Genomic DNA, 22,779 nt, shown 5'->3' with positions numbered 1-22,779 from the left:
GAACATCCATCCAGCGAAATGAGCCTCTGACATCTACCATGGTGCAGGTCCTGCCGAGCCTGGGCTCCCCTCCAGTGGCTTTGCTTTTGGCCCTTGATCCCAAGCAGCAAGATGGGATTTTCCTCCCTTTCCCAGACACCTCTGGATGCTGGTGGGGAATTTCCACCTAAGCTTTAGGTCAACCCAGGGCGTTATTTTATTTGACCCTAATTTTCTTTTAAGAGCTAAACTAAATGGAGGGGAAGGTAAAAGCATTTCCCCTCTGCCCTGCCCTCCCTGCTGGAAGGTTAACACATCGGCCATTTCCTGCCTGTGCAGATGGGATATGCCTGGAGTTCGTCAACTCAAATTCAAATTAACTCTCAATTCAGTGGCTTCGTGTGAGGCCCCGGGGGCAGGTGGGGTGAGCAGCAGCTACAGATGTGGTCGGGCAGGGAGAAAGGCAAGGGGCAGAGGGGAGCTGCCAACTGGCCCTGCGGAACTCGTCCACTAAACCCCAATGTTTACAGGAAAACAGAGAGCAAAGAAGGGAAAGAGAGCACGAAAGCAGGGAAGAAGGATGAAAAGTAAAGGAAGAAGAGGAGGGGAGAAGGGAGGAGAGGAGGGGAGTATAGAGGAGAGGAGGGGAGAATAGAGGAGAGGAGAGGAAAAGGGAAAAAGGAAAGGCAAAAGGGAGAGGGAAAGGGAAAGGGAAAGAGAAAAAGAATAGGGAAAAGGAAAAGGAAAGGGAAAGGAAAAGGGAAAAGAAAAAGAGGGAAAGGGAATGGGAATGGGAAAGGGAAAGGGGAAAAGAAAAAGGAAAGGGAAAGGGAAAGGGAAAGAAGGAAGGGAAAAGGAGAGAAGAAAGGGAAAGGAAGAGAAGGGAAGCCTTAGGAAAACCTGGGCTTCCTGGGCTAGAAGGAACTCTTTGGAGGTGCTAATCTGACCTCCCATGTGCGCTAAATGATTGAAATAGAATTGAGCAAACATAGGTGAAAAAAGTCCCCTGAATATTTGCTTGTCCAGAATAATGAATTTGCTTGGCCTGGGCTGTGCCCTCGCCTGTGTTTGCTGTCTGCAAATATCCAGCCCTCAAGTTCTACCTGTGCAGACATTTAGGGAGAGCCAGTTGCAACCTAGTGCACACAAATTGGTGCAGAGATGAATTGGCTGTTGCCATATTCCAGGCAGGGAGCAGGACCCAGCAAACTGCTCCAAGCAGCCATCCTGCCGCCACAGGGTCCAGCCTCACAGCAACTCCTCTTAGAAATACCACAGATTTTAACAGCATGTTAAATAACTGGGACTCGCCATCTGCATCTGAGGAGTCTGCAATCCACTTCCAGACATGCCCTAGGCAGAAAAACAGGAGGATGGTTTTACTTTGTGTGAAGTTTTGACTTCGCTCCTGCACACAGCAGTGCAAAAAGTGGCTGATGTAAGGCGCTGTGCTTGCGTACAGGTGTGTTTGGAGGGGGGACATGTACAGCTCTGTGTTTACAGGGCTTGTATATTTGGCTATGACCTGGTGCATGGTTTTACAAGGTCAGCAGGATCCTTTGTAGCCCTCAAGGCTGCTCTAGAGGGAAACCTCTGCCCAGCTGTGGCCAGATGTGGAGACCAGGTGCTGTCTGCTTCTACTTAGCCCTTCTGCTCCATTCCTGCAATGTTCTCACTGATTCTGTTTGCACCACCTCAACTGTCCAAAAGTCTTTCCCAGTTGGCCAAGTCAGTCTCCTGTCTCAATCCCAGCCCTGTGGATTGGTGCAGATGCTGTACTGCAGTGATGGGCAAAACAGGAGCTGTCATTCAGCCCTGCACAGCTGGCACTGTCCTGCTGGGATGTGGGATATGGGATACACCCCTAGTGACCCTGAATGGCTGTGAGGGTAGCAGGGGGGTCTCCCTTCCAGCCGTACTTCTCCCTGTTCCCCATAGATGGGAGCAGAGGTCTCCTTTTCCTCCAGCTCCAGTTTGGTGGGACAGAGCAGACCCTCTCCAAGCAGGGGATTTCTGTCCAGAGGAGGGGACATCATGCTTTGCAGTCCCTTCTTCACTCACTTGTTTTGAGGTCTCTGAACGATATCTGGTCTGGATGGTCACTCTGCTGCAGTGGGGGATGCTGTCAGTGGATGGGGCTGCACTGAAGCATGCTGCAGTGGAGCAGTCCCACGCAGTGATGGAGAGAGAATACTGAGCAGCTCTGTGGTCTCTCCCTAGAGCAAAGCGAGCCTGCAGGAAACGGGGAGGATCACCTTTGGGTATGGCGAAACCAGCATGGTGTGTTCAGTCGGTCTCCGATGTGCCTTTGAAGGGTGGGTTGATGCATGCCTACTTACACTGGTGGTGCAAAAAGCCTGGACCCACATTCCTCCAGTCGATGTCAGCAGTAGTGTTGTGGGGTCAGGATGACCTAGACCCACATCCTGTGTTCCCCATCAAAGTCATGGGTTGATTTATTTTCCCGCTCACCATCCCCTCATATTTTCTGCAATTCTTCTATGTAAATCGTGACACTGATTAATAACACTTAGTGCTTTCCAGCTCAGAAGCACATTGCAAGTATTTCCTAATTAATCCTTGCAACACCTTCATGAGGGAAGGCAGTGTGCCACCATCCTGACTTCCCAGGCTCGCAGCCTTCTGGCGGACAGAGATGGAAGTGTTCATCTGTACATCGTTAGCCCCACGCTGCTGCTGCTTAATGAGTTTCCTTGCAGTAGAAGGGAGCATTGTGCAGCGCAGTTTGGAGCAGATGGATCTTGCCTGCATGCCGCTCCAATAGGATGAGAAGCAGTGCAGACAGCAGTTTCCCAACTTGCTGTCTCTTTGTGGGGCTTGTGGCCAAGGGCAAGAGGACAGTACCTGTGGGGTGCTCTCCCACCCCTGGCACATGGGTCCTGCAGCTCCCATGTGGCTGCAGCCCAGCAGGTTTAGCTGTGGCTTTGGGGACACGGAAGAACCAACTCTGCCTCCAACCTGGGAGCAGTCTGAAGCACGCAGAGGCATGAAGAGTCAGTCAGGAGAGGGTTAACAGCCTTCTCTTGGAGGCATGCTCTGAATTGTCACCTCCTTTTAGATACTGCAATAGCCCAAGCCATGGGTGCTGCTGTATCTCCTGGAAGATGGAGCCTGGGAAAGGGTTAAAATGTAAAGTTTCACAGCTGCAAGCGAGGAGCAAGGAACAGATCATTTTTACCCAAAGCAATTTCCCTGGTAGATCATTTTCCCACCTCCCCTCCGCTATTATGGCAGGTAATTGCGGCTGAATGACAAGTTCACCGCTCCTTTCCCAGTCCTGCTTTTCCTCCTGCTCTATCTTGCAGCCAAGTCATGAAACTGGTTGCTGAAGATGTCAAGTCCCAAGGTACAGCCCTCAGCCTCCCCTCAGAATGCAGCAGCAGAAGGCAGGCAGCTCGGCTGTCTGGGGCACTGGCCTGGGTGCCAGCGCACCCAGTGACTTGTCATATGTCCTGCATCAAGCCCATAAGCTTTAAACATGCCTCCTGTAGCTTCAGCTCCTGGCAAGGGCTATTTATGTCCAGTTTTTCAGGACAAACAGGGCTGGTTGCTGTTCTCACCTGTGTGTAACTGGGAGGTATGCGGGACCCACCTGCGCTCCTGCCACCTCTTCTGCCATGGTGCATCGCTCCCCATGCTGGGCCCCTTGCTGTTCACCCCCTCCTCAGCAGCCCCAGGTCTGCATTCCCCTCCAGTGCTTCCCGGAGAGGTGGGATGCCCCCCCCCCCGGCCCCTGCCCCTTGGGCTCATTAAAGAGGCTCACACAGTGCCCTCTTGACACTTGTAACACGGGAGCACATGCCTTCAAAAAGCCAGGCTCTGGTGATATCCCCTGGGCCTGCCGCTGGCTTTCCTGCCCCTGCTCTCACAGCCCTCTTCAGAAGGGTTGTAAATTTGGCAGGAGCTGCATTATTTCCAGACCAACCCTGTCTCATGTTTCCCCTGTCACTAGCTTAAGTGTCTCCCCTTTCCACTGGCTCCATAGCTTCCCCTTGCCCCATCTGCCCCTATTGGTGCCTGCTGCCCACCCTGCCAGTGTTTCCAGGCATAACCTGGAAAACTGCCCGGTTTTCCAGGCAGAACCAGACCCTTGGCTGGCACAGGCATGTCTGGGAATGGATTTGTGGTACCCCTGCATGCCCACACTGTCCTCTGTGCACACACACAAACATACATGAATGCAGAGATGCGCACGCACAGCTATGTGCACGCACAACTGTGTGCACCCCCATCCTCGCATGCAATCTGGGTGTTAGGAAGCTATTCACAGTGCATCCTAAGGTTTCGGATGCTTTGGTGTCAGAGCTGAAAATCACCTGCCTTTCTGGTCCCTCTTAGGGATAGAAACCTGCTCACAAGCACCATCATCTCTGTCCTGCCCCATGAGGAAAGACCTCGGCTTCACACGGCCATGCATTGGGTGGGCATCCTCCAAGACATCTGTGCTGTGATGCCTCATCTCTCTTACTGCCACCACAGCAGCTTGAGGGCTGCTCCGCGTTCAGGGTTTGTGTGTAAGAGAGAGATGCAGCAGGGCTTGTATCATCCTCTCTTTCTCCCATAAAGTGGCCAGAAAAATCACTGCAGCTTACTCCTTGGGATGTGACTCAAACCACAGAGTATCCTGCAGCATCCTTCACTGTGTCACCCAGAGGCACAGGTCCCTGGATCTAGTTCTGAATACTCTGTCCTCCCCATCACTGTGTGGGAATCAGCTTCACAGGGCCTTTCCTGCTGGGAACATGCTGCTAGCAGTACAAGCAGGGCCCTTTTCATCTCACCCTCTTTTTGGAAGCTTTTTGGCAGAAATCAGAAAAGTTGCTTCCTCCTTGCACCCACCAGGTCTTCAGTGTCTGGGTAAAGCTAGTCTTGTTTGGAGCATCTCAAAGGTTCATTATTCACTAACCCTACAAGAGAGTTTCCTGGCAATTAATTTTTAGTGGGTTGAAAAATTCTCTTCCTAACCTTGCTTTCTTAGGAACAAGCCTCCAAAGCCCTGCTCACCCTCTTGATGTTCCTAATCATTATCTTCCACTTTCCTTTAGCTGTTTTAGAAACCAAAGCTGGGGAAGAAATTGAGAAGTGTTATTATTTCATTCGGGTTAAACTGTATCGCTTCAAGTTCCACTCCCTCTGGGAACCATCATCAGCATATCTGATCAGCAAACATCTGCCTAAGCCACCCGCTCACCCCTCCCGGGAAACTCAGGGGAGAAAAAATCCCTGAGACGAAGCCACTGACGTCACCCCCAGCCTTTTGCTCTTTCCCCCCGAGTTTTATTTCTAAGGGACATTTGCATAGAAAGAGGATCTTTGTTTCTGGAGGTTTTCCCAGCTCCCACTGGTGATTCGACACATCTGGAAGCTTAAGCCTTTCTCTGTGGCCACGGCAGAGATTGGAGCAGCATGCTGGTGTGGTCCCTGCCTACCCCTTTAAGTCCAGCAGCCCCATGGGCGCACAATATCACACTCCAAATGTGGTGGCAAAGGAGCTTGGGCACCAATCTGGGATGGCCACGGTGGAAGCAGCGCTGTGGTCTCAGCATCCATCCCATGCCTCAGTTTCCCCAGGCAGAGCTGTACGAGTGCATATGAGTTTCAGAGAGCATTCATGTGGATTAATTACCACCCATAAAGTTCTTTTAACACATGAAGAGTGACACTGATGCATAAACAACAAGAGTAATTTGTACAGTGCTCAAAGGGAATGAGGTGCTAAATTAGTAATACAGCAAACATGGCCATAACAATATATCAAGTATTGCTGGCGCAGGGACAAGCTCGGCTACAGCACATCACAACCCACCTCCTGCACAGCCTCCAAAGCCCCTGGATACCGAGCCACCACCTTCTTCTGCTACCCCCCAACAGACCTGCTGACTTTATTGACTAAAAGGAGATTTTTACGACTCAGCTGGCTAAAACATGTGTATTTTGTGGTGTTTCCCCTTTTTCCCAAATCATGTATGAATTTATTCTTTTTTTTCTGAAGATGAAAAAGAATGGGTTGGGGGAGAGACTTTCAAAGAACTCTCTTTGGTAAAAATATCCGCTTGTTTCATAAAAAAATAAAAAGGCATTTTTACATTTAACTCTCCTCCAATGGAAATTTTTAAACAAAACAAAATTTTCCCAGGCAAATAACTTTTTTTTTCCTCAGTTGTCAAAACGGCATATTTTATCCACTCCACTCCTAAAAATAATGTTGAGATGAAAAACATCTTGTGGAGTTGCAAGAGCTCTCAACCTCTGCAGTCTGTGCCATGAGGAGGGAGGGCAGCAACAAGAGCATCTTCCTCAAGGAAGTGAATGCTGCTGTAAGGGAGATAACTGCAGGGATAAATCCTAAGGGATGGGCTTTTTGTTGTTGTAATCTAGGGCCTGCAATGTCACCTTTAAATCCGCATGGGCAGAGAATGCTGAGCTGGGGACAACGTGTTGGGGCGTATTTCATTCAGCTGGGTGATGCAAAATGCACATGCAGGGTTGTACCTTGGGCTGCACCATCCAAACCCATCCCACCATCTTCTAAACTCCTGCTTTGGAAATCAGGAAGGATGCTCTGGCTCATGGCCAGAGCTTCATTACCTGGGAAGGAAAAACACCTCTGGTTTTGACCCCTGGGCAAGCTTCCAGAACAGGAGGCTTGGAAGAACAACGCAATTCTTTTACAGAGTTTTATAATTGATCTGAAATCACAGGGAAGCAATTAATGTGGAGCCCCGTGGTATTGCTTCAAAGCAAGGCTGGATTTTTGACCTCGTAACAGCTAAAACCAAGAAAAGGATCCAGTGGAAACTGCATTTTGAATGAATGAAGCTCCTCCCGCAGTGTTTGCAAGTGCAGCTGGTTTTCAGACAGATTCTTTTCTTTTATTCTTTCTGTTGAAAATGCCAAACTGTTGAAAGCAGAACAGCTTGTGAAAATGCTTGGACTACAAGGAAACTTCATTCTCACAGAAAGAAAGAGGGAGGAAGTGGTCAAAACATCAAAATGCTTGTGCATAATACACTGTAATGTATATAAAATAATTTAATAGTAATGGGTAATTAAAATCAGGACAAAACATTTTGATTTTATCCAACTGTGCCTAGTTGAGTGACTCAAAATTATTAAATTCCAGTTCACAGGGAAAACTCTGCCTTTGTTTTGTTCCATTTTGGAATGAGGGCTGTTTTGAAACACCGGACTCTCCCGAAGAGCAAACTCTGCATTTCCTCCCAGCAATAGCTGCTGGGGGAGGTGGGCTGGTCTGGTGGAGGAGGGGAACAGGGGTCCCTACCAGGGAGCTGGGCAGGAGCTGGAGTGGATTCCTGGAGGAAAACCAGGTGTGGGACTGACCTGCAGCACATCAGAAAGTCATAGTGGGGAAGGGCAATGAGCCGAGGCGGGCTGGTCTCTGGGGATGACTACAGTGGTGTACACTGAATATACAACCTCCCAGGACCTGTGTGAGCCACCTGGGCCAGTGACATCTCCATGAGCAGCGGTTCCCAGTGGGAAACCAGTTGGTTGAAAGCACATGTGCTGTTTGGGGTAGAGTAACACATGCCAGGGTCTTCTTGCAGGGCAAAACCACCTCCTTCCTCTGCTCGTGTGAGCATTGCCTCCACTCCTCCACCCTGCACAGCCTGTTGCTAGTCCAGAGGTTACAGCTCTGGCTCATCACTGCCCCTCACACGTCCCTTGTTTTTCAGGGCTGCTTTATGAAAGCAAAGACAATCTGCTACGCTGGTGACACAAGCAAGGATGGTGAATTAAAGCCATGCTCATCTCCAGCCTCCTTTCTTATACACTGCTGGCAAGTCATGAGTAAATCAGAGATAGTGAGTGACTATCTTTCTCTGAGCAGAGCCAAAGGAAGATAGGCCTGTTTTTCATGATTAATTACTCATTAATTCATTTTGCATTAGAAGAAGTACTACCTTCTGTTTCCTCACTGTGGGCTTTTTTTTTTTTCTGTTTGTTGTTTCAGAAAGGCAACAAATACATTTAGTCAAATGGTTTTCAAAGAGTTATTGTGAAATGGAAACTTGAGCCTTGCAAATGTGACTTTCATTTTGGTTGGCTTTTTTGGTTTGTTTTTTTTTTGGGGGTTTTTTTGCCTCACCCCTGATTAAACTATTTGCCATCCTTGGCATGAATTCATTAAAAGTTTCAGTTGACTCAAAACTGCATTTCTGGGGCCAGTAAACTCTCCATCTAAAGCCTTCACTTTACGTGGTCCTATAAATAACATCACCTGCCCTTAGGCTGGGTTCATTGAGGGTCTGCTGCAATAGGGAGATCAAGAAGAAGGATGTGGCCATGGAAACCTTGATGCTTTAGGGCTGCTTCATGGATGGGGTGTAGGAAGCTGCAGTCATGGTTTCACAGCACATTGCCTGGGGTAATTTTGTTATTGCTCACTGGATGACATGGAGAGGCCTTTTATTGGGAAAGACTTCTCTCACCTGTTTTAAGAGCCATTTTGACAGCCTTGTGTCCTAAAAGAACCCTCTATCCTCTGAAAAGAGTGCACCCTTCTCTTTGTCAGGCAACAGGAAACATCTGCAAACTCTAAAAGTCACCATCTCATTTGCAGTAGCTAAACAATCATTTAAGGGGTAAAAGTTCCCTCTTGGAGGGGAAAGAGGGAGTTTAGCTGATACCCTCTGTGCAAACCCTCTTATGACTAAAAGCCATCTTAAAGTCTTCCTCCACCACTGTTTTTACTTACAAGTCCAGTTCAAATCACTTTTCCTCTGATGGTAAGAGCATGGGATTTGCACGTCCAAATTCAGAAGTCTCAGCCTAGCTGTCTCCACCTGAGCTGGTGATCATGGACTTCCCTTATTGCTGGTGAGACAACACTGTTTTTTTCCAGGGCAGGGTTTCTCTCCTGCTCCACCTCCAAAATACATGGTCCATGCATGGTCCAGGATGAGCTAGACCCTCCCCAGGTCTTACAGTGTAGCATGGCAGGACTGCCATGGAGAAAGTGGGGACCTGAAGCACAGCCAGGATGACGACAGGACTGGTCCCAGCTCTGTCTCCTCCTTCCCACCGTCCCACGCCACAGTTGCACCTTGAGCTTCCTCCTCCATGGTCAGCTGTGCCCACCCTTGGTGCCCCTTTGTTTGGCTCTCTCTTCGGTTACTCTTTATTGCTCTTCACATCCACTGCAATTTATTTGGGTCTGAATGTGATAAACTCCATATTTGGGCTTTTTTTTAAAAGCCAAATGTTTGTGGAAAGTAATACTTAGCCAGACTCATATTCCATCCTTAACACAAATCTAATCCAGATACAAGCCAAACAGCAGGATGACAACTGCTCTTAATACTCACCGTGCTTCTAGCATCACAGCTTTCATTAAAGAGAGAAAATAGCAGCTTTTTAATTGCTTCAGGATTCCTTGTACCTGCTTCCAGGTCCACCCTGAGCTCCTGAACCTGCCCTCCACCTTGCAGGGGTATCTCTGACCCTTAAACCCTTGGTCTTTCCCCCTTGTTGCTGCAGTGTGGCCTTTCTTAACCCAGGTTGTTGAAGAAGCTGAATTGTCTGCTTGCGTGGGAGTGTGCGAAGACGATCAGTGATTGAGGTGACCGCATTTTCAAAGAGGATTTGATTTAGTCTATTAATTGGATTTAGCCTATTAATTAATTTTGATTTGGTCTATTAATTTTCAGGCTTGGTTCTGATAATGTCTTTGTTATCCTCTTTGTTGTCTCTGAAGGTTTCTTTTTACATCTGTCTACCAAGCTCCTGTGATGCTCCTGGGCTAAGCGGTGCAAATGCAATTTATGATTCCAAACGTTTCTTTGTGGAGCTCATAAACAAGTGCTAATCCACAGAGATGATTAACAACGCAGCTCTGCTTCATCTAGGGGGTTAGCAGAACTTCGGTGGAAGGGTGGCTCCGGGGTCTTGGCTTTGCATCTGAACCATTCCCAGATGTCCCCAGCCCAACCCAAACCACTGCAAGAGGACAGTTGGAGCACCTCTATCAGAGAGGTGTGGCACGGTCTCCTGTCCTCCACCAGGAAGGAGAAGAGGTTACAGAGGTATTGCAATGACAAGATGCTTCCCTGGCTCCCTGCGCTCCTCCTCAGCAAGCCTTTCTGTCTCCAAGGAGTCCCACCATGTGAGTAAGTCTAGCTTCCAATGAAAAGATATCTGGAAGCTCTGTCTAGCTCCTTGTCCTGCTGACCACTCTCTGGTCTTCTCCTGAGATTGTTTTCTTATGGTCCAGAAAAGAGGTGTCAAAAGATATGTGGTAGAAAGCATGGGAAGATGGCAGGCAGCAACATGAGAACCAGAGGACAGAACAAATTGATTGCACTTGTTAAAAGCAACCCAAAGGAGGTGGTTCCATGTGCAAGGTGTGATAGACCTGTGGAACCGGTTGCTGCGTGTTGGTATGTGTCCTCAAAGTTTGCATTTGAGTTTGAGGAGAGACTAGAGAAATTCACAGAAGAAAAAGCTCTTCAAGGTCAGTAACTAAACACACAGAAACAAGCTCTGGGTGGCTCCTCTCTCAGTGGGGTGGGGAGTGTGCTAGGAAGATTTGTTATGACACACTTACTTTAATCTTAGAGGCTTTCTGGGACACTGGGGAAATGGGTGTTTCATCCTACCCAGCATAGGCTTCCTGGTCTTTTGAAGGCTGTGTCTCCTCTAGTGAAGTAGCTGGCTGGAGCCAGGGTAGTGTTGACACGTTGAGGCTGAGCTGACGTCCACAGAGCACTGAGTCTTCCTGCATGCACTGCTATGTGTGAGAGACATACTTAGTGAGACAGGGATGGAATATCTGCTGACTCTGGGCTCCCGCATATGATCCCTTGATCCCTTGAGGCTGCATGAGCAGGATCCAGGCCTTTGCTAATGCACAGGACCTGCAGGAGCTTCCTTTGTGGAGGGTCTGAAGGGTCCTGCCAGGAGCAGAGAGCGCAGCCTGCTGTGTGCTTGTGCACAAGTGTGCATTTGGTGCTGCAATGCGACCCGTTCCCACCAGAGCTGCTCTGGTTTGGATCTGCTCTGGAGTGCCCATGACTGGGCTGTAGATTGGCACTCTGTGTTTGCAAGCTGTATTTTGGGTGGGTGGGAAAGCAGTAAAGACAATCTCATCTGCCTGTTTCCTGCATGATTTTCCCAGCCTGAGGCTTTGCCAGCTTGCAATTCGTTCCATGGACACAGCCCCTCCTGAGCTCACTCCCTCCTCGCACACCTTCACCCTGGAAACACTTCCCTCTCGCTCCTGTGCTTTCCAGCCAGTGCCTGACAAACCTTCCTGCCTCCCTATCCCACATCTTCCTTGTTACCAGCCTCTTGAATGATCCAATTCAGGCACCACAAAACACTGGAACACTGATGTGCTCTGTGATTTACAAAGCACACTGCCTCCAGTGAATTCCTTGCCTGACGTTTTCAGAGACCTTTTGGGTAGCAAAGCAGCTATACATCACAGAATAGTTGCTTTTTTTCTACTCATTTTTACATTTCAGAGGATTGAGGAATTTCTGAGGGTTTCTCCAAGCAGCTACAAGTGTTTTGAGCTGAAAAGATGGGCTGGACTCAGAGACTTGAACATGAGGTCTCTACATATTTATAGGAGAAGTTAAATCTCAGCTCCAGGGGCCTTTCTCATCTTTTTTTGGGGAAACTGTAAGCAATAAGCTAGCACAGAAGGACGGCAGGATTTAATACCCTGAGCAGGAGATAAATAGACTGTCCTTTGCATGTGTCCAGAAACCCATTGAGGAGAATGAAAACACCATCCTGGGAGCCCCTAAGACAGACATGAGCTCTCCCCCAGCTCATGAGGATCCAGTTGCAGTTGTGAAGTCCCTTTTCTCTCCACCTATGAAATGTGTGACCTGGAGCAAGCAGATGCTGGGTGTATGCATGTAGGTATCTGCCCTGCAACAGCTTCTTGGCTGAGACCCGGCACACTCCTTTCACCAGGAGCAGCACAAGCAGCCCAACCGCTGCTGTCCCTGCAGACCATGGCTGGGGTGGGAGTGATGCTGCACTGCAGCAAAATGGTAATTGAACAATGGCCTCTCTGCTGTTGGGGCTTTCATCCCACCATTGCTGTGGCCAGGGCACAGTCAGGGAGAGCCAGAGAGGCTGCAGCCTGGAAGGGCTCTCAGCATCAAGCTTTGGCTATCCTTATGTCCTAGGACAGGTAGATGGCTTGCTCGATCCCTGAGCTCAGTGGAGGACATACAATCATAGAATCACAGAATGATTTGGGTTGGAACGGACCTTAAGATCATACAGTTCCAACCCCCCTGCCATAGGCAGGGATGCCTCACAGTGGACCGTGTCACCCAAGGCTCCGTCCAACCTGGTCTTGAACACTGTCATGGACAGCATTATCCTGGTTCCCTCGGTCTGGATGGGGAAATCTTGAAAGCCCAGTTCTCCACCGTGCAGGAAGCCTGCGTGTTGGGCTATGGAGGAGAAGGGAGCTAGCTTTTATCCAGATGGGTCCCTGCTTTTTCCTTGCAGTAGAAAGGGAGGAACAGAGGTTTTAGTCTGCACCACAGCTCTGCCCTCCCTCACGCCTTCTCCCTGGAGCTGTCTGTAGGGGAAATGCATGTGTAAAGATAATAGCCAGGCTAGCTGGTGCAGGGATGCTGTGTGACCAGGCAGACCCTCAACAGTAGCTGAAATCTCAGTGTACGTTTCAAGCCTTGAGAAGGAGAACATGCAGGCACCTCACATGTTATCCAGTGAGGCCTTGCACAGCAGAAATTGTAATGCACCTTTCTGGAGTGATGAGCTGAAGGTTTGGCAGCTGGGGTTCCCAGGGAGATGCTGTCAGAAGCTCTGTCTCCATCTCTTCCACTGAGATGCTTCTTTGCCTAGCTGCATCCTTCCTGCAGAGATACCCTCAGGAGAGCTGTCCTCTCCCTGGTCTCCCCTGTTGCTCTGCCCAAGCATGTCTGGCACACCATGCAGTCCTAAGCTGCCGGTATGTGTGGCAAAGACCCTGTAGAGGAGCAAAGAGGCTGGAAGGACGTGCTTATCATACTCATTTCCACAGACCTGCTCAGCTAGGTTGAAATCTAGGTGCCACAAAGCATCACGCCTGGGTGTTTAAGCCCTCTTGACAGCTGGAGTGGTCCAGGGAAGGCACCCTGGGGCTGATGCAGCAGGAGCAAGAGGGAGTGTGTCACACCAAAAAGGACTGGTGACAATTAGTTCCAACCACAGCAAATGTAATCACTGAATTATTCAGGAATAATTATGCCTTGATAACAACATTACACTTTCTATTTCCCTTATTGCTGTTCTTGTTAAATATAATTACCATGCAAATTGCACAGTGTAAGCAAGCCCAGGTGATTAACGGGGCCATGGGGGACTTGGGAGCAGACTGAGGTGACTGCAAGTACATATCTCTCTGCTTGCTCATTTGTCTGTCCAGATTTGCACTTGGGAGATCAAAGAATCATACCATTGTTCAGGTTTGAAAAGATCCTGCAGATCATCAAGTCCAAACATTAACCCAAAACTGCCAAGTCCGCCACTAAAACCATGTCACTATGGGCCTCATCTGCACATCTTCTAAATACCTCTAGGGATGGTGACTCCACCACTGCCCTGGGCAGCTTGTTCCAGTGCTTGACAATCTTTTCAATGAAGAAATATTTCCTAATCTCCAATCTAAACCTCCCCTGGCACAGATTGAAGCCATTTCCTCTTGTCTTATCACTTGTTACCTGGGAGAAGAGACCAACCCCACCTCACTACCACCTCCTTTCAGGCAGTTGCAGAGAGCGATAAGGTCCCCCCTGAGCCTTCTCTTCTCCAGACTAAACCCCCCCAGGTCCCTCAGCCGTTCCTCATCACACTTGTGCTCCAGACCCTGCACCAGCTCCATTCCCTTCTCTGGCCCCGCTCCAGCACCTCAACGTCTCTCTTGTAGTGAGGGCCCAGAACTGAGCACAGGATTCGAGGTGCAGCCTCACCAGTGCCCAGTGCAGGGGGATGATCCCTGCCCTGGCCCTGCTGCCACATTGCTGCTGATACAGGCCAGGATGCTGTTGGCTTCTTGGCTGCCTGGGCACAAGCTGCTCATGTTCAGCTCCGCCAATGAGCACCCCCAGCTCCTTTTCCATGAGCAGTTTCCAGCCACTCTGCCCCAAGCCTGGAGCGTTGCATGGGGCTGTTGTGGCCCAAGTGCAGGACCCAGCACTTTGCCTTGTTGAACCTCATACCACTGGCCACAGCCCATTGATCTAGCCAGCCCAGATCCCTCTGCAGAACCTTCCTATTCCCCAGCAGATCAACACTCCCACTCAACTCAATGTCATCTGGTAACTTACCAGGGCTGCACTCGATTCTCTTGTCCAGATCATCAATAAAGATAAGCAGAACTGGCTTCAGTACTGAGCCTTGGGCAACACCACCTGTGACTGGCTGCCAACTGTACTTAATTCCATTCATCACAACCCTCTGGGCTCAGCCATCCAACCAGGTTTTTACCTAGCAAAGAGTACACCCTTCCAAGCCATGAGCAGCCAGTTTCCCCAGAGGAATGCTATGGGAAACGGTGTCCTCACACAACTGTAAAGTGAGTTCAGCTCTGATAAGAGAGGAAGGACTGAGACACATGGCTCAAAGCTGACCAGGTATCTGCCAGTGGGAGCATCTGGGGTGGGCTCTGCTATGAACACCTCTGGATGCAGTGCGGGACAAACCAGGTTCTGATTTCTCACAGCTGACCTTCAGGAGCTGCCTTGCACACAAATGCCCTGGAGTGAGGTTTTCCCCCACCATGCAGTATTTCTGGCCAATCCCATGGCCATCCCACACCCTTAATCATGGTGGCTGGATGCATGCTAAACTTTGCACGCTCCTATGGCTTGTGGTTCATCAGCATTGGTCTTCCAGGTCTCACCGTGCAACTACCTGCACAGGTAGGAACTAGAAGATGCTGTTTTCTTCCCCCCTTCCTTCCTATGCTCTCATCAGCACATAGGTGTCTGAAGGATGTGAACAGGAAGGCAGAGGAGGATCTGTTAAATATGATGAAGTGGAGGAGTATGACAGAAACTGCTGAACAGAGTTCCCTGGGGGAAGCTGGGAGTGTTATCACCTAAATCAGTGGAAAAGCTGCTGAACTAGCCCACAGTATGGAAGGACAATCTCACAGACACCCTGCGGGACAAGGACAGCTCCTCACTGTGAGGTCTGGGAGCTGGGATGCTCAGCCCTGGGGACCTGTGTGGGGTTAGCCCTCCGCCCAGTCTCCTGCTGCCTCCTCATCTGCTCTCTTGTGAGGTTAATGGACATGGTGCTTTCCCTATGCCTCTCATTTCTGATAGACCCCAAAGCCTCTAACCCATATCAGTTGGGTCTTGGTAACTGACCCTTATCTCATGAATGCAAAACAAACTCCTGATTCTGGCCATCATGCCTCTAAAGGACTGGGACCTGGCAGATGCCAGGTAGTAGATACCTGAGGTAGCAATACCTCAGATCTTCACTGTAAAGCCAACACTGAAAACCAGAGATCTTGCCCAGCAACCATCCCAGGGCTGCAGCTGGGGCAAGGATGGAATGGGAGGCAACCTGCTTTTGTCTTCTCCTTTGGGCCATCTCTTTTTTTCTCTCTCTCTGCCTTTACTGAGCTGAAAACAGCAGGTTAAGAGCATTTACCTGTTGTGCTTCCTTGTGAAACCGTGAGACAAGGCTAATTATAGGGTGCTCAGCTCCTCAGATGAAATTCTCTTTCTATATATACATGCATCCATACATATGTGCACCGGGTTTATTATTATTACCATACCAGACAATCCTTCTTCATTAGGGCTTGGAATTTGCTTTCGATGCTTTCAGTCAGATCTTTAACATTATTTAAACACAGTGGGTTTGAGAGAGTTTTTGTTGTTTTTAATGCAGACCAGATTTTGCTGGGATAAGAGAATGGAATTGCTCTTCATCCAGACCAACAAGCTGCCTCCCTGGCTGCAGGAACCAGGAGGGTCCTCATTGCTGAATTCATTGCAACCCCTTTGAAATCACAGCGAGGTTTCCAAGGAGAGGAAGAGGAGGATGAATCCCTCTTTCCACCTGTGCCACAGCTTGAGGGTCAGCATGGATCATGGTGGCACAATGAAGGCTCTACTGAATTTGGGACACACTCCCTCATCTCCCCCGTGCGTCACAGCGCTCGAGGATGTCAGGAGCACATCTGGTGCACCCAGGCGCGTGACGGGGATGGAGTCCCCATGCTTGGCACAGCTGGAGCTGTGTGTCTGCTCACATGCGCCTTTGAATGCTCAGCCCTGCTACGTGGTACATCCCCACTGCAGCGCCGCGCTGGGACTTCTGTCTCTCCAGGACCCCATATGTCAGAGGCAACACGTCATCTTGGATCCCCCACCCAGCTGGGTCTGGTATGTGCATCCTGGAGGAGGGAGAGGCCACAGCCCTTCGCTGGGAATGTGTGAGATTGAGGCAAAAGAGGGAGGAAGTTTTCTGAGATTCACATGCCATAGGGATGGGGCCGTGTCCAAGCAGTCCCAGCTGTGCAGTTGTGGGAAAGGCAGGCACAGACTTATTTTGTGAGCGGTCCTGCTGCACCTAAATCATATTTAGTGGAAAAAACATGTTCTGATCAGGAGGGAGGGAGGAAAGAAGGAAGGGAGGAAGGGAAGGAGGAAGGAAGGAAACAAGGAAGGAATATAAAAAGAAGAAACAAAGAAAGAGATAGTCTTCAAATTATCTTCATTGGCTCTAAGCTAGACATAAGTTGGGTTTCAGAGTAGCATTTCTTCCGGAAAGTGAAAAAGGGATCCCTTGAAACATCCCTCTGGTGTAGAAGCATTTGGTGGGAGACATGGGAGCAAACCACTATCTTGCAGAGATGCCAAGGTGGAAGGGAGAGTGACTGAAGCTGAAATAAAACATTGGCACTACAACAAACATCAGTAACTGGGCCATGAATAAATATAAGCTGGTGATGAAAAGAAACTACCCAACCAACAAAAGTCCTGGAACTGCCTTCTGCAAAGCAGCAATGAGGAGAGAGATTAAAGAAAACACAGGCCGCGCCCCAAGACTGAATGAGCTCTTTGCCTCAGTTTTTGATAAGCCAGTGCTGCTGCCCATGGGAACAAAGGCATGAAGCGTAATTAGAAATGAGGGTATGGAAATTATCACAGCAAGCCTGGAAGCAGAGCTTGACGATCCCAATGCTTTGAGTTTGCTGGTGCTGCGTAACCTCCATCCCAGGTAACTGGCAAGTTGGCTAGTGGGAATTCAAGCATCTCCCAGGACATGGTGTAGTGTGATGGGGTTAAACTGGCTATAACTGAGGCCGGAAACCCTATTTCCTACCCATGAGTGCAGGAGGCTCGAAGGGGCTGCTGCTGCTGGTAGGAGATGCTGGTAGGGCTGGAGGTGCAGCCCTGTGGGAAGCTGACAGGACTCCCAACAGGGTTTTTTGTTGCAGTATAGCCAGACTCATGTTAGACCCTGGAGTCTGCAGAGCAAGAGGTGTCCTCAGCAGTCCTCTGCAGCACGGTGGAGGGGGAGCCACTCCTCCACCTTTGCTTTCCAAACCACTGCCTCACTTGGCATCATCAGTCGAGAGAGCTGCCATCCACTTGAGGCTCTCTCCTTCTTCTTGTCCTGATTATTATGATCATTACTGTCTCATTTCAAGCTGTAAATCAGAAATATTGTGCCTCGTATTTTTCCTCCCTGGGGAACGCATAACTAGGGGTGAGATTGGCTCTGAAGTTCAGTGCTGTTCTGTTGAAAAACTGCCTCAACAAATCGAAACTGTCTCACTTTTTAGAAGAAGTTTTGATTGGAATCAATCTTTCCTTTTTTTTATGAGCATAAAAAGGGAGTAGTTAAAAGTAAGATTTATTCCAAATTCATCTTATCAGCTCTGAGACATTCAATTTTGTAATCAATTCCCACAGGGGCTCCACCAAGAAGCCCATATTCAGAATCAATCTTGTATTTCATTAGGTTATTTCTGGTGTTAAAAAATAAGATTGATTCTTACTTTATGTTATAGCGCTACAGCAATTTATTTTTTAATGATATGAGGTAAGAATCAATCTCTGGCTTCTTCCTTTTTTCTTTTTTTTTTTTTTATCCTACTTTTCCTGCATTGGTTTCGTTAAAGCCAAGAGAATTTAGCAAGTTCTGAAGGATTTTCAGATTATTCTTGTGCAAATTTAGACCCCATTGGTGCCAGTCTGCTCCATAGAGCAGCAAGAGGCCTGTTAAAAGGCACAATCTGCTCTATCCTGAGATTTCAGTAGCACATTCCAGAAAACTGCTGCAAACATCATTCACCCCTGGTTCAAAGCCTTTTGTGACAGAGTGCAAAGTGCAGAATGCAGCAGTGCAAAGCCTCCAGGTTTTAAAATCCTGGATCCCAGGAGGACTTTGCCCTTTGTCTGGGTAGAGTTTTGCTGGGACCTATAAATGTCCCCTTTCTAGTTCATCCCATCTTAGCAGACAGGACATACAGACTGCCCATGCACTGCTCTCCAGTCCCTGGCATTTGCCATCCTGACTTTCCAGAACTCCATCACCACATCCAGCATCCCCAGGAGCAGGTTTCGTACCTTTCTCTCCCAGGGAGTCCCCTGTCCTGCTGTCCAGGAGCAGATGAGCCTCTGAGATCCTCAGCCAGGCAGCAAACAGTGAGGACAGAGATAAGAGGCTGCTGGCATCCTGATGTCCTGCATCAGGAGGCAGAGGGAGAACTCATCTCCACTTGCTCCCTGCCTGCATCTTGTTGCCAGCTTGGGCAGCAATGTGAATCTTATCCCACTCTGATGCTGGCATGATGCTGCTGCCTTCTGTGAGAGGAGCTGGGAGAGATCTTCTGGTTGGTGCAGACCTCTGTCAGAACTCTGCTGCTCACCTTGCACCCTGGCAGCATCTTTTGGAGGAGTTTCTAGTCCTGTCCATTCCCAGCACCCCACTCTTTGCCCAATTACAGTGGTTGTTAGCATTCCAATAGTCACAATGACAATAATTATAGAATCATAGAATGGTTTGGGTTGGAAAAGACTTTAAGATCATCTAGTTCCAACACCCTGCCATGGGCAGGGGCACCTCAAAGCCCCATCCAACCTGGCCTTGAACACTGCCAGGGATGGAGCATTCACAAATTCCTTGGGCAGCCTGTACCAGTGCCTCACCACTCTCACAGTAAAGAATTCTAACCCAAATCTTCCCTGTTTAAGTTTGAACCTATGACTCCTTGTCTTATCGCTACAGTCTCTATGCTGATAGTGAGTCACTCTCCTTTAGGCCCCCTTCAGATACTGGAAGGCTGTTACGAGGTCTCCAAGCAGCCTAAATAGTCAGCTATCCATGACCAAATCAATCCTTAACAACTTATAATGAGTTTTGATTCATAATGAGTAATTCAGAAGTTCCTCAAGCAAGCACAGGTGCTTTTCACAGGTAGTTGGGAACTTACCTTGCTCATGGCACTGGGACTTGGATGTCACTGTGTTTTTATTTGCATAATTATTCTGCAGACACTTGGATTTTAAGAGTGGGACTGTTCGAAGGTTCCGCCTTCTCTTTTATTCCTTTTGTTTCCCTTTGTGCCTAGAAACAAAGCTTAGTTTTCCAGCAGTGAGGAGAATAAGCACCTGGAGTAACTGATCCAGGAGGTAGCCCATGAATAGAAGGTCCTAAAACTCAAGAAAATGGACCTCATGGAGTCTTGCTGGTCCTGGTGGATTGAGGCACCCAAGGCAGCCAGCCTTCACTCTCCTAGGGTGCAGAATTTGCCCCTGTGTTATGCAGATTTGATTCACAGAGAGGAAGGGCGGAGTTCTCTCCCTCACTACGTGGGAGTTACTGGGGCAAGGTGCCCAAATTCTGCTCATGGTGGTGGGGTCCTAGCTACTCTTTAGTGCACCACTGGCCATTTAGGCTTGGAAGAATGAAGTTCCCCAGGGCTCAGCCCTCTGCTTGTGACTTGGTCACCCCAGAGAGTACATGGTTTGGAGGAGAAGCTGAACAGTGGCATGCCTTTTCCTGCTCCAACACCACTGGAGCCCGCTGAAGTCCCTGACAGAGCTCTCATTAACAAGGTGTAACCCAAATATCAATGTCCAGCAGAAGTGAAAAGTTGCCAAGAGTTTATCTTACACACCCAGCAGTAGAACAGCTCCCATTCTCCAACCCCAGGTCTACATTCCCAGCTGGGCAGGTGGGGTCTCTGGTGTTGGTTGTCCTTTGTGTCCGAGGCTCAGTCTTGACCTCAGGGGAGGGCTGCACCCTTTTTCCTTCAAGCATCAGAGTTTACTGGGATTTCTCCTCCTCCTTCTCTCCCCAAGGTGATCATCCACAAGTCAGCTCATGCAGTGGGCACACACTTCCAGCATGGCTTGGCTGGAAGGATGGAGGTGTGCATTCCCATGGGAAAATTGCTGCCAGGTTTCACCACATATGCTTGGGACTTCTGAAGCAGCATGGCAGTAGCAGGAGATGCAGGGAAAACGAGCAAGTTGCACACCCCAGAAGTGTGAGGGGTCTCTATAAAGCGGAGATCCATCTGCTCACTCACGTGTTATGTCCTTGTGCACATTATGGGTGCAAATGTCCAATTTTGTCTCTTTGCCCTCTACTCTGGCTGTTTGCTCTTGCATGTCTCTTGCTTGTCTCCCTCTTTGTCACTATGTACATATCTGTCTATCTGTAGCACTGTTGTTAGTCTTCAAAAGCCCTGAGTTCATTTGATTTCATTATCATTTCCCATCTCTTGAGCTCTATCTCTTTGTTTTTCCCCCTTTTCTCATTATAATTTACATGCGGCTTGGGTGCATGCTGGAAATGAAACGCGAATTTGATAAAGCAGCCACAGCTCTCGCTCCCAGCCATGGCCTGAAAGCCCTGAACCCTTTGGAGAAAAGCAGGCCCCCTTTTTTTTTTTTCATAAAGGGGGAAAAAAAACCTGGTTTTTTTTTCCATTGCACTAGCACAGAATGAAATTCTTCCAGCAATTACCAAGAGATAATGGCCTGAAATTAAACAGTCCTATCTCACTCTCTAACTATAGGACTTTTTATTTTTTCAGACTATTGAATATCAAGTGAATAATAATCAGGCAGGCATTAGGCAGTCACATTCAGGATACCTGGGACATGAAAGTACATACACATGGCAGAGCTCCTTTTATTATTTGTTATTAACAGCAAACCGTCAAGATACACAGAGTTGTATGCAAATGGAGAAAGACATTAGCCTTGTGCCCAGCAATGCATTGCTAAATCACCTATAGATATCAGTGTTGCCTTGCTCATGGGAACATCTGATTGATGGAGAGCCTGCCCTGCACCAAGTGGGTGCGGGAACAACCTTCACAGCTCTCCTCTTGCCCGTCTGTGCTATCTACATTTACTGCAGTGTAAATGCTTGCAGTCGTGTCTTCACTTTGCAGTGTGGTGCCAGGAACATGTAGATGTAGAGAAGGAGTTTGGAAGGAGGATGGAGATCAGGTCAGGTCTTGGTGCATTATGCGGAGATTTTCAGAGCCCCAGACACTCCTGCTCTCTCAGAGGGGAGTTGCAGGGCTCTCCTATGGCCATGGAGGTGGCACACAGTGTCTGAGCAGCCTGGCAGAGCCAGAGCCAGCACATTGCTTCCTGCTGAGCCAATCTATCTCATCTAAATTACCCAAGAAATCTCAGCAAAAAAATGTAATTCAGCTGTTCTGACTTAGACATAGCTTCATGTAAAAGTGGAAGGGGAGAAATCCAGGAGGGTGGAGCATGACTCCTAAAACCAGCAAGAGTTAAAAAGAGATGAAGAGACTTGAGCACCCTGCTCCCTGAGGTGTTAAATACCCCATGCATGACCTCTACAAAAGGTTTGCAAAGATGAAGCACAGGGATGGGGGCAGGCAGCCTCCTGCAGCAGCAAAGATATATATCCAAGGAGAGCCTGGGTCTTGCTGGACAGAGCCTGTCCTTGTTGTCAACCTGCAAAGGTATTTTGAAACCAGGCACTGCATTTCAGAAAAAGCAGAGGGCAGGGACACCTCTTGTTGAGAAGGGAGCATTCCCCAACATGGCTCATCCCAGACGATATCTGGAGAAGGTGGTGAGGCTGGGGATGGTCTGCTTCAAACTGCATATGGCAGTGACCTGCCATCATCCTATCACCCACACAAGGGGGTACAGATCACTCAAATGCACCCCAGATTGAGAGCAAGCTGTGATTTCTACCTTGGAGCATCACTCACTGTCTGTCCTCATCGAGTAGCAGGGGTGCTTCCTTCAACTGTGACTTGTGTTGAGCTGAAGCTCAAAGGGTAGGAAGGAACAATGGAACTGTGGGAATGTTCTGGATTCTTGACATGTTTTTTTCCACCAGAAGCTTGGATTCATCTCATGTGGATCCCTCCTGCTTCAAAAATATTTTTTAAAAGATCTTTTAAAAGTTGTTGAAACGCCTGCCTTCAATACCTGCATGACAACAGACTTTTTCTTTGCTTGGAGATACCTTAGCTGTATAATACTTTTCAATTTACAGTCACGATTGCAAATCAAAATTAAAAGGGAAATCACATCAAATACTCCAGAATTCACCAAACAGCGTGACATGTTTTTGAGTGAGGGGGATTGATGGATGGCTTTTCAGTTCCCAGGAGTAGTTCTTTCTCCTGAGGTGAGACTGGATGATGTTTCAGCATGTCAATAAATCCTCCTGGACCAGGCAGGACACATGGATGAGCAGACCTGGCCGTCTACCCATGTAGGCAGGCAGGGGCTCTGCTTGTCTAACATGAGC

Source organism: Strigops habroptila, chromosome Z, assembly GCF_004027225.2.
Source record: "Strigops habroptila isolate Jane chromosome Z, bStrHab1.2.pri, whole genome shotgun sequence".
Taxonomy (NCBI): domain Eukaryota; kingdom Metazoa; phylum Chordata; class Aves; order Psittaciformes; family Psittacidae; genus Strigops; species Strigops habroptila.
This window is presented reverse-complemented; position numbering follows the sequence as displayed.